The sequence below is a fragment of the Nipponia nippon genome, unplaced genomic scaffold (assembly GCF_047370975.1).
Source record: "Nipponia nippon isolate SJK-2023a ecotype South Korea unplaced genomic scaffold, ASM4737097v1 scaffold_25, whole genome shotgun sequence".
In the NCBI taxonomy this organism is placed as follows: domain Eukaryota; kingdom Metazoa; phylum Chordata; class Aves; order Pelecaniformes; family Threskiornithidae; genus Nipponia; species Nipponia nippon.
The window spans coordinates 2,304,441-2,315,897 of record NW_028262342.1 but is presented as its reverse complement, the minus strand read 5'-3'; positions in this window follow the sequence as shown (position 1 = coordinate 2,315,897).

Here is an 11,457-nt window from a genome sequence, read left to right as displayed (position 1 = left end):
CCCCACCAGGGGGTACAGGGACCCCCTTCCTAGCAGGGTGCAGGGACCCTGCTGTTACAGGATGCAGGGAACCCCTTCCTAGGGGATTCAGGGATCCCCCCATCATGGGATACAGGGACACCCCATAGGCGATACAGGGACCCCCACCCTCCCATAAGGGATGCAGTGACCTCCCCATCAGGGGGTACAGGGACCCCACTGTTAGGGTATCCAGGGATCCCGCCATCAGGAGATACAGGGAGCCCCTTCCTAGCGGGGTGCAGGGACCCCTCATCAGAGGATACAGGGGTGCCCCCTCCCCATCGGGAGACACGAAGACCTTGGCTCACTGGAGGCGGGGTGCTCCACGTCCCACCCGGCTTTCCTGCCTGCCGGGTCACTAGTGCAGAGGATTCCAGTGGGAAAGGGGGATAATGGGGTAAGGAAGGGGCGACTCTCTCGTCCCCTGGGGCGCCCACCTCAGAGCCACGCCGGGATGATGCTCCCCTGCTCCCCAGACGCTGCCTGACCCCGTCCTGGGCAGCACAGGCCGCCCCTGGCCTCTCCTGCCGGATTTTCTCCCCGGGGCCTGGCTCCGCTCCGCCAGCCGAACCCCCGGCACCCAGCTGTGGCCAGAGAAAAGCGTTTTGGGAAGGATCTGCTGGTCTGAGTCCTGCAGGCGCCCGGGCAGGGACGAGGAGGAGGAACAAGTCTGTGCATGTCCTGCAGGAACCTGTGGGGAGGATTTGGAGGGATCTGTGGCTTATCTGGAAAACGCATCCAAGTCCACAGGCGGGAAAGGTCTGAACCGCGGGCAGCTTCTGCCAGGGTTAAACTGCAAGGCCGGAGGGCACCCACCCCTGTGCTGTGGCAGGCGCGGGGTCGTGGGTCCGTCTCTGCCCTGCGGCATGAGGGCTGACGCCCACGGAGTCAGGGGGGCCGCATTCTGCAGCACCCTCCCGGCACGGCGTAAGCTGCCCAGGCACCTTGGACACCACGCCTTGGGCAGCACGGGTGCGCTCCTGTGGGGCACAAGAAGGCAAGAGCACCCTTCCAAGGGACAAAGACCAAATTAAAGCGGTCCCTTGGGAGTGCCAGGCACCGTCGAAGGCCCCTGGAACCAGCGGGTGCTGGGGTGCCGAGCAGGACCCTTGGCGTGCAAAACACCCGTGCATTTCCCGGCTGGACCAGCAGCTTCCCACCGGCCCGAGCAGCTGGAGAATATGTTTGGGCATGTTTGGCTGGAGGCTGCCACGCGCCCCAGCAGCGTTTGCCATCGCCGGTCCCCCCTCCCCGGCGCTGGGCCCAGCCAAGGCGTTTGGGTCGGCATCGGCTGCTCACCCCCTCGGCTGCCTCTGGACCGGCATGGTGGGACGGGGAGGAAAGGTGAAAGGAGGATGGGGAAGGTGAAAGCATCCGAAATTAATATCACACACTGCAGAAAATCCATCCTGGCAAAGCTAGGGATGCTCCCCAGCTCAGCCGGTCTTTCCGTTCCTAAGAGGCAGGAGAGGAGCGGGCGAGCTGGAACAGCCTTTCCGCGCAGGGAAGCTGCTGCTGCTGCTTCCACGTGGGAAGGATTTTTGCTCCTGGTTGCAAAGAGCAGCTGGTAGAGCCGCACTGCGGAGGGCTCGCTGCGTCACTGTGCGGTAGCGGATCATTCCCTCGCCCACCGCCAGCTCTGCTCCAGCTGCAGTTTGTTGGTTCGCTCCCTCTGGATGCGAGGAAGATGTGATTGGCACCGAAGGGAAGCCCAACGCCGTGGGAATCCTCCCCCGGTCAGCGCAGCCCCCGGCTGCGAGCCGGGACTCTCAGATGAAGCAGCATTTACCAAGAGGATGCTCACTGCTTAAACCAGCTCATTTTTTTTTTAACCCCCCCCCCCCGAATACACAAAAGGGAATGGGACTGGCACAACCGACAGGTTTTTAAATTAGCGCCCAAAGTGGCGGAGGAAGGAGTGGCCTCGCTTGTGCAACCCGCAGCGAACTGCAACCGCTGATGCAAGAGCGAGGGATGAAAAAAGCAAAGTGACTCGAGATAGCCGGCCAGCCTGGCTGATGCGAATATTCCCGGTTACACCGGGGACACGTTCCAGGGCAAAACCAGCCAGAAAATAAACTGGGTGTAGATTTTCCCTTAGGAAATGAACTCTGTAATTCTCTCTGTGACGTTTTGGTGGGGTGGGGGCCCGGGGATGGGGGGGGCTGTTGCAAACTCCGCTCTCGCTCCTCTTCCTCATGTCCCCGTGCCGGGAGCCGGGGAGCTCCGGCTACGCGGCGGCGCCGGCATCGGAGGAGACCGCAGCAAAGTGGGTTACTGGAAATGAGAAGTGGGAGAGGAATGGCGTCAGGGTCTGGGTCAGAGAGTCCATGGTCGAGTCTGCAGTGGCATCGCCAGAAAAAAAAGGGGAAAAAAAAGCGTGATTAATACAGAAGGCGGTACAGGAACTTTAAGAAAAAAAATCCCAAAGGTGACTCATGATGTTCAGCCCCAACAACACGTAGTAGGAGCAGGGCAGAGGCGCGCGGCTGGGGAGCAGGATCCGCGCCGAGGGCAGACGGGGTGTTTCCTTCGTTCCTTCCCACCGTTTGTAGCCACCCTCTCGGAGCTGTCACCTCTCCCAGCCCGGGTGTGCCCTCCCCAAGAGGTGTCCCCAGCCCCCACCCCAGAGTGGTGTGATCGTGGGAGAATCCATCCTTATAATTTGCTTGAAAAACCCATCCTACCGCCTGGAAGCAAAAGGAATATATTAAACGATTGCATATTTCAAATTAACCTTCTTCCCAGCACCAGGGGCACCTCGATACCGTGCGGTGGTCGCTGCCTCGGCCGGGGAGCCCTGGGGAGCGTTTGCTTCCCGGCGGATCTCCCCAGGTGGGTCCCGCAGGCACCGAGGGGAGAGGAAGCCACCGCAGACGTGGAGGCAAATAGCTTATTCACGGCGGGCAGAGTCGGTGCGTGACTCAGCCCGTCCTCAGCGCCGGCACGGCCGGGGTTTCATCAGGAGAACGTGCCCGGGCACATTGCCTCTGACACCAAGTTTCATCCTCCCCAGGGACGTGGGGAGCAGCACCCCCAAAAGCCAAGGGGATGTGGGTGGGAGCGGGGGAATGGTTTGGGTGAAGAAATGAGGGTTTGGAGGCCCCAGCCTTGGGTGAGAAGGAAGAGACCGGGGAAACACGGCTTCGTGGAGGCACGTCAGGTAGTCCCGATCCCAAAGTGAAGAACCAAACGTTGTGCCAAGGAAAGATCTCGGCGCGTCTGATGGGAATCACACGCTGAGGTCCGACCCATGCTCGTAACAACTGTTTTAAATGCACACGAACACCTACATGTAAGGATTTTATAAAGGCTGAATATAACATGTCATTAATATATATAAGCATGTGGTTGACCTGGAAATGTTTTCCCAGACAAAAACCTGCCAGCGCCGACCACAGAAACGAAGTGATCTGCGTGGTTCCTCACCCAGCCCTCCCCAGCAGCGAGGAAGGTTTGGAAATTCGGTGGTCGAAGGTGTACATGAAGTGTTTTTGCGGGGGAAACGCAATATTCCTGTGGGATCAACCAATGCAGGGGGAAGAAACAGCAAAGAGTCGGGCAGATCCTTCAGGTCTGTCGGGATGGAGTTGGCAATGACAGATCAGGGTGCACACTGTTATTTTTCAAGGTGGGATAAACGTAAGCTCTGCAAAAACCTGAATTTCTGCCCAGGGAAACAACCTGAGAACAGGGGAACTACCACGGGCCCTCCGCCCCAGCACAGAGCGGGGCCGGGCACCCGGGGTTTGGGGTCCAGTCCTGCGAAACACACCATCCTACACCCCGAAGGCCAGACCCGGGCCGTCACCCGCCCCGCGCGGGGCACGGGTTGGCTCTTTCCCTCCTCGGACAGCTTTTCCTCGCAAGAACCCCCCGGGCAGGTGTGAAATCGCTGGGCTGGGGGACGCAGATCGACCGGCACTCGCTGTCGGTGTGAGAGGCTCTGCTGGGGACAAAGCCCCGAAACAAAGCCCCACGTATTCAGGCAGTAAAACCCCTCTTCAGCAAGATTCAAATCTCCAAGATTTTTTTTTTTTTTATTATCTCTACTAACAAGCTTTTTTCTTTTAAGTGGGAAACGTGAAGGCTCTTAATGAAACACTCACGCTCCAGCAAAAGTCTAAATGAACCCAGTGTTTGGCTGAATGGCGTTTATACCCTGGCGAAGACTGTTTTCCCATCAGCTCTTTGAAGTGCCCAATTAAGTGATTTTATACTAATAGGATTTTCCCAGGAAAGAAAGACGAGAATGACAAAACGCTGAATGCTTGATTAACTCTGCCCCTAAAAGAACTCGGATCGTGTTAATTGACTGCTTCCCTGCCATATACAGCCCTTGTTTGCTCCATTTATGAAGGCATTTTGATGAGACACCGGACCCAGCAGAGTGGAAATAGAGTCCCCCCAAGCACAAATGGGGGATGAGACAGTCCCTAAAACGAGGCCTTTGCTTACTGGAAATATTCCTGGATGTGGGAGCCGGGCTATGAATCGGTCGCTTCATTCGGCCCCTCACTCATTTTCATCCAAGATTGTTTTTAGCCCCATTCATAGTCATTAACGTAATTGCTTCACTGACTTCCCATGAGCAGCTTGGAAGCTTTGGGGGTTGTTTGGTTTTTTTTTTGCTGGCAGCAAAGGACCTCATTGTTCGGAGCCCGGCGAGGGCGCAGGGAGTACCTGGCTTCGAACCTCGGCCTCGTTTGCCTCTTTATTTACTTGCTGCTTCACCTCATTGACTACGAGCCGAGAGGAAGGCAGGACCGTGCAGACGGCCGGCACCCGCGGAGGGGGCACGGGCGCCCTGCTGGGAATCGGGACAAACGGCTCCAGCCTTTTGCAAAGCTCCTTGTGGGCAATAAGGTCCATCCGCAACATCCACAGGTTTTTTTTTTTTGCAGCCAGCTCTTCCCTGCAGGCATCTCAGCGAGGGCGGGGGAAGCTTCCCGTGGGGGTGGCAGTGGGCAGGGGGAGGACAGGGACTGCTCCAGCACCACCGGGACCTTCCAGAGCTGGATTCACCGCGTGGGTGGGAATAATCAAGTGGAGCGTGGGGCGGAATTGCTCTCGTCCCTGCGGCGTACGGGGTCGCCAGCCCTCGGAAGCTCTCAGTGCAGCCAGGCCCATGGGAAGCTGTCGAACGATGTAACTTCTTCCCAACGGATGCCACGTGTGGCATGGTGCTGCTGACGAGGGATTTCCTGCTCCACGAGCTGTGGCTTTGCTTGAAATCCACCGGGAGCACGATCTGGCCCTTTATAGCCAAGAGTGAGAAGGAGGTGACTACAGAGAGCAGTTGACTAATGCTTGCTCACGATGTGTGCTTTAAAAATAATCCCCGATTCAGCAGAGCACCCTCCGCCCAGAGCAGTCAGACACAAGGATGGGCGTCTGCGCGGCAAGTCCCTCTGCTCCCGCTCGTGGAGGCAGCGACACCAAACTCCAAACCTGCGGCTCTGGGAGACGCGTGCTGGCCCGCTCGCCTGCCCCGGCGCCCGCCAGCACTGCCAGGCGGTGGCTCATCGTGTCTCAGCGTCTCCTGGGATCTCCCCGCTCATGGCGGGCGTTTCGGGAATCCTGCCACCCCGGTGAGGGCAGGCACGGGGTCGTGATTCACTTTGCCCTGGTGCTGGGGGGCGAGGAGCGGGGCTGGGTGTGGGGCAGAGGAGAGGGAAGGGGCAGAGGCGGGGGCAGATCAGCCCCAGGGCACCGGGAGTAAAGGGATGCCTGAAATGGCATCTGCAGGAGGGCAGTACCCAGACCATGCACCACGGACAGACGGACGGACAGCCGTCTTGCACGGTGACTCGTGCTGGTCCTGTGCAGAGCAGAGGTAATGGGAGGGGACAGCTGTGTGTGCACAGCTTCCAATAAAGCCATCGATGGTGATATGACAGCCACCACCTAGACGCCGGGGTAAGGGTCGACTGCACCTTCCTTTCCACGTGTCGGTCGTGCACAGCAGGATTTCCTGGAGCTGGGGCGAAGGAGCAGCTTTCACCCCGCACCGAACCTCCGCTGGCCTTGACACCGAGCGCTGGCACAGAGCTGCGCCAGACCTGGCGATGGGGACGGACGTGGGCCACGCACCGTGGTGGAGCTCTGCTTGGTTCCGCCCTACGGGGATCCCAGTCAGGGAGTTCCAGGGGCTGTGATAAAACCTCTTTCTTTTGGTTTCAGCCTCCCTCGCTGGTTTCTCTGCCTCGCCTATGAGAATCCACATTGCACCAGGGAAAGGGAATTTGCCGAATCTTGGAGCTGCTGTCAGTAGTGCAACAGAGGCTGGAAAGGGGTAAAAAACGCCCCATAGGTCACCCGCCAGCAGTGATGCTGCACCAGGGCCCTTCTCGTCCTCCGGGAACAAACGTGGGCTTTGTAGGTGACCAGCTGCCATACGGCACAAAGAGGCAGGAAGGAGACGAAGAGGGAGAGGGAGGTCGTGAACAGGGAACGTGAAAACCTGGAAATGTCCGTGCTGTGCAATAGGTCAAAAAATGCCCCGCCGGTCCCTGTCAAACTGACCCTGTGCAGGGGAACTCCCGGCTCCCAATCTGGTGAACGTGCAACCATGAGTTTCTGAGCAGGACAAGTCAACCAGGCAGCTAGAAGAATTACTATTGGCAGGAGCAACAGCGTACCGTACCCAAAGCCTATCTCTCGCTGGGGCAACCTCCTCCCAAAAAGCTTATAACAGTAATGCATGAAAAGCTGATCAATCCACCGGCTGCTAGCACCAGGAAGCGTGGCACTCAGTCCGGCCGGCGGGCGTGCTCCGGTGAGCGACCGTGTTTTAATGCGACGGCAAATAATGTCGGTATTAGTCAGAAATGAGTGACTGCAAACATTTTATAGCAAACACGAACTGCGAGCCCTCCGTCGGCGGTGGTGGGGGAAAGGCGGGGCGGAGCGGCGGGGCTTCCTCGCAGAGACGCTGCTGAATATTGCTGAATATTCATGGGCAAAGCAGCCTCTGCACGCGGCGGAGATAAAGCTTCTCCCTCACAGCTGGCAGTAGTGATCTTCCAGCCGGCTCCAAAGTGACACCCAGGGTGACATGGTGCCTCACCCTGATACCGCCGCTCCACCCTGATACCGGGGCTGCCAACGGAGGGCTGCAGCTTGCCAAGGGCCTTTCACGCCACGGCGCATGGTGCCGGGCGGCTTGGCCGGTGGTGTCGGGCAGCGGCGCAGTGTCCGCACATGCCGTGGGTACATCACAACCTGTCGGCATTGTCCAGCGCAGGGCCCGAGGACGGGACAGGCTGACTGTGGCTGTAGCAGGCTGACTCCTGGGGTACCACAGGCCGGTTGTGGAATACCGCCACTGGAATCGGTGGCAGAATCTAGCTGGGAAGGAGGTACAGTTCCCTTTTCCGATTGGGATTGCTCCCACAGAAAATCCGACAGCTAAAATTACTTTTGAGGATCGAGCAGAAACACCACTCGAATCAATGTGAAGATTTGTTCAACTAAAAGTTATGTCAGCTACTAAATTATTAAATAATAGATGAATGAATCACTTGGGAACATAGCGTTCCTATTGCATCGTCTATTTTATATTTGTCTGGATCTCGTGTTTATTTTAGTCCACAACAGGATTTGTTTGAAGGGCACTAACAGAATGCAACTAATGGTAGTGCCTCAGTGAAACTTCAGAAATGAAACAGAAAACTGAGACAGCGACAGTATTTCTAGGAAGCCAGAACACTTCTTGCACGGGCTGGCAGGCTGCGACGCTGCTTCAGCTTCAGCAACTGCTTTACTAAATGACTGCAGCAGTCGCCGAGCGAAAACCCTCTATTTTGCCTATTTTTGGCAGGTTGAGGTGTGAAATTGGAGCTAGCTGCGTTTCAGCAACAGGGAAACTGCGACCCGCCTCTTTATGGCAGGTCTCGGGTGCCGGGCTATCGCCTCGCTCTGCGGGATCTAAGGTCGAACCGGAGCTGCTGGAATCGCACCTCTGCCCTTTGGCCTTCTGTTTGCAAAAGGGGTTGATGCTCCGGTTATTTCACTTTTTTTTTTTCCTAGCTAAGCGACACTGCGCTACATCAGCACCAGAGTAGGATGATTCGCGATGGTGGGGGTAGCTCAGGTTTTGGGCCAGTATTTCTGGGGTAGGATTTGAAAATGTGTATGGGAACAGGGATTAAAACCAGCAGAAATTGGAGAAAGCGTGTCACATGTTCAGACGCTTCACGGATCTTTATGTCAGGAGACATTGCGGCATCTTGTGGCGATGGGTTCAGGAGTGACGGAAAGTAAAACTGGAAACTGGAAAGAGGTCATGTTAACAGCAAAAGAAAAAAGCTGTAAGGCTGCGAGGGCACTCGTCACTTCCAGCGGTGAATTCTGCTGCCAGGTCCCCGCAGCAGCACGTAGACGTTCAGAGATAAGAGGCGTAACCTGCCCTTCCAGGCAAGGCTGGCTGCCGCAGGAAGACCCAAGGGCAGGGCGCAGCGCCTCTCGTCTCTCCTTTGACTCCAAACCGAAAGAAATGCAGAGGCTGAGAGTATGAAGCATGCCAGCGATCTTCCAGCAAGAATACCTTTGAGCTCTCGGCGTGACCGGAGTACAGAACAGCGCGGCTCCAGCAACGTCTTCGTGTGGGAGGTGAGCTGCAGCAGCTCCCCAAACGCACCCGAAACACCGTTTTGTTCACCAGAGCCACTGTCGGCGTTCGGTGAGATCGCAGTTTCTCACCCAGGCATGACCCTGGCTGGCCGAACTTGGCTGGCGGTCGGTGGAACATATCCCATTGAAAGGAAGTACGTGTTTAACCTCTCCATTTTCTAAGTGCAAGGCACATTCTTAAAATCATCTTCTCTGCCATAAACAAAGAGCAGCATGTACATAAAAAGAAAAAAAAAAATCCCTTTCTTCGCAAACCCATTTGCACACAATACTCTCCCTAGGGAGAGTGTGAGAAAAGAGCAAACCGCACACAAGCCGAGGGCAGTTACGTCGTTTAACGCGCTTCTGGGATGTACTCAGCTGCTGCGCCGCTGCTGCGCGGCTGAGGAACGCGGGTAGGACTGACCTCAGGACGCTTCTGACCGGCAAGAGCGGAGGCAGCTACACCTCTCCCCAGATCAGACGTGCAGCTCAACGCCTTCGTGCGAGCACCACGGCACCCAGCCCTGAAACAATTTCGAAAGCAGCAGACGGACGAGATCCCCCCGTCACTCGGGAGCCTTCAGAGCAGGGCTGGCTCTGAGGACGGGGTGCGAGCCACCTGGTTCTGCCAAGTCTGGCCAGGACAGACTGCTTAGCAGCTCTTCCTGGTTTAAGAATCGTTGGGGAGAGGTGAGGGATGTTCCTGGCCTTGGAAGGCCAACACAAACATTTCCCTGTGAATTGAATTTGAGAGTAGACTCCACACCAGCCACCACGCTCTACCTGTCGACAGTGCTCCCAGGCCGGTCGCCCTCTCATCGAAGCAAACTGGAAGCCTTAAATCCGAGAGTGTGTTGCTGCATTAAAAATAACCCTTGCTAATTACACCCCGGCAGAAGGGCTGTACACCGCCAGCATTTATACGTTTCCCATCTTTCTCTAGAAGTTGCTAATTTTGTTCCCCGTCAAAACGCCACCTGATGACATAAAACCTGTAGTCTGCTGTGAAACAGCAGTTCTGATCCAGCCTAAGGGCCAACTTCTTCATTCAGCTGAGGAGTAAAACATGAAGTCAGAAGCCTGAAACTGATAAATATTCCCAGTTCTGCAGACTCCCTTGCGCACAAAAACCCGCTTCCCCGCAGCGTACGCTGCCTCTAGCGCTTCAGATTTCCTTCCCTCCTTTCCCCGTGGTAGTCGAAGCTACCGAAGGCTGCTCTCCCCCGCCGTTCCCTCCCCCTGCGTAACCACAAGAGGAACCGAGGTGCCAGCAGAGCGGCTGGCTTCCAGGCAACAAGAGCTGCAATCCTTCCACAAATCAAACCCTGGTAGAAGCGCGTATTAAAAAAGGGAACGCAGCTGCGTGTGGCACATGATATCATCTCAGCCCTTGGCTGCCTTTCATCGAAGACAAACATCCCCGAGGAGTTGGTCTGTCAATGTTTTGAGACCAAACCCGATTGGGAACCAGCGGGAAAGGAGCCGCGTCCGGCTGGCGAGGCCACCCCGACCTCTGCCGGGGAGCCGCGACAGTGCGCGGCACCGGCCACCGCGCCCACGGCCTGGGAGCCCTTCTCCATGCCTCGGCTGCGGCAGAAGCCCCGCTTTCCCCGAGGAGAGAATGCTGCCGAACGGACTGCGGCGCCCAGCGCCGGGCCAAGGACCACGGATCGACTGAGCTCCCACCCCGAGCCGCAGCAGCTGGTTACCGCAGCCAGCCCCCGCGCAGCGTATCCATCACCGCCTACAAGTAAATTCATCAGGCCAAACAGGTCAGGAGCAGAGAGGATTTATTTTTCTGTGCCTTTTCAGCTCGCCCCGCTCCCGGTTTCAGATGATTTAGGGTTGCGTGTGCCTTTTGCACCCCCTGCAGCCTTCCTGCTTCGCAGCGACCGCGAGGTCGGTCATGCCGATACCACAGCGCGCCGTTCAGGCTGTTAAACTGCTAGTCGAGAGAATCACAGCATCATTTCGGTTGGAAAAGACCTTTAAGATCATCGAGTCCAACCATAAATAGAACTAAGTAGTTTAAAACAAGTAAATCGCTCGAGACAGCGCAGCTCTGCCCCAGCTGCCGACCGACGAGCCGTGTATCATCCGCACTCCCCGTTCACACACGCCCTCACCAGGCAGCGCGTGAAGCAGAATTTCCTTCCATTGCAGCCTCGCCCCTGCCTGGATACCACAAGTGAAGGAAATTACACCACAAAACTGTTCACTATGAGGGATTTGATCTAAGCGCACACAATTCAAAGTGATGTAGCTCATCTTCTCTTGGATACAGGAAAAAAAAAAAGCAGCCCTCTGGCAGTCTGGGAGCTCCAGTCGCGCTCGAGCCATGCCATGGTTTTACACTCCGAGCGAAATCTTCACGCAAAGCTTCAGTTTGCAGAGCAGCAACTTCAGAGCCATCAGAATACCTTAGTGCTGCTCGCAACCCGCATCCAGGATGCAAAAAGCATTGCGAACCGTTGAATCTCCAGCTAGTTTTCCCAGTAAGCATTATGGAGCTCGCTGTTAGGCACGAAGTCAAGCTAGCGCCGTCTGCTAAGCCCACCTAGGCTGCATTTGTAACACTGGCAGCGGATGCCAGCGCTGAAACGCGAGGCGGTGTGGAGCGCAGCCGCAGGCAGCAACCTGCCGCTTACGACAGCGTCGGAACACCAACAGCTGCAGGTGTGTTACGGCGAGACGTGGCAAGTGTAATTTCACTCCGTGCCGCAGAGCGCGTTTCATTCAAACCGAGTTGCACCACAAGCCCCGAGTGCACGTTCTGCAAAGCGAACGTACGGAGCACGTACTCAAGTTAAATACTGAACG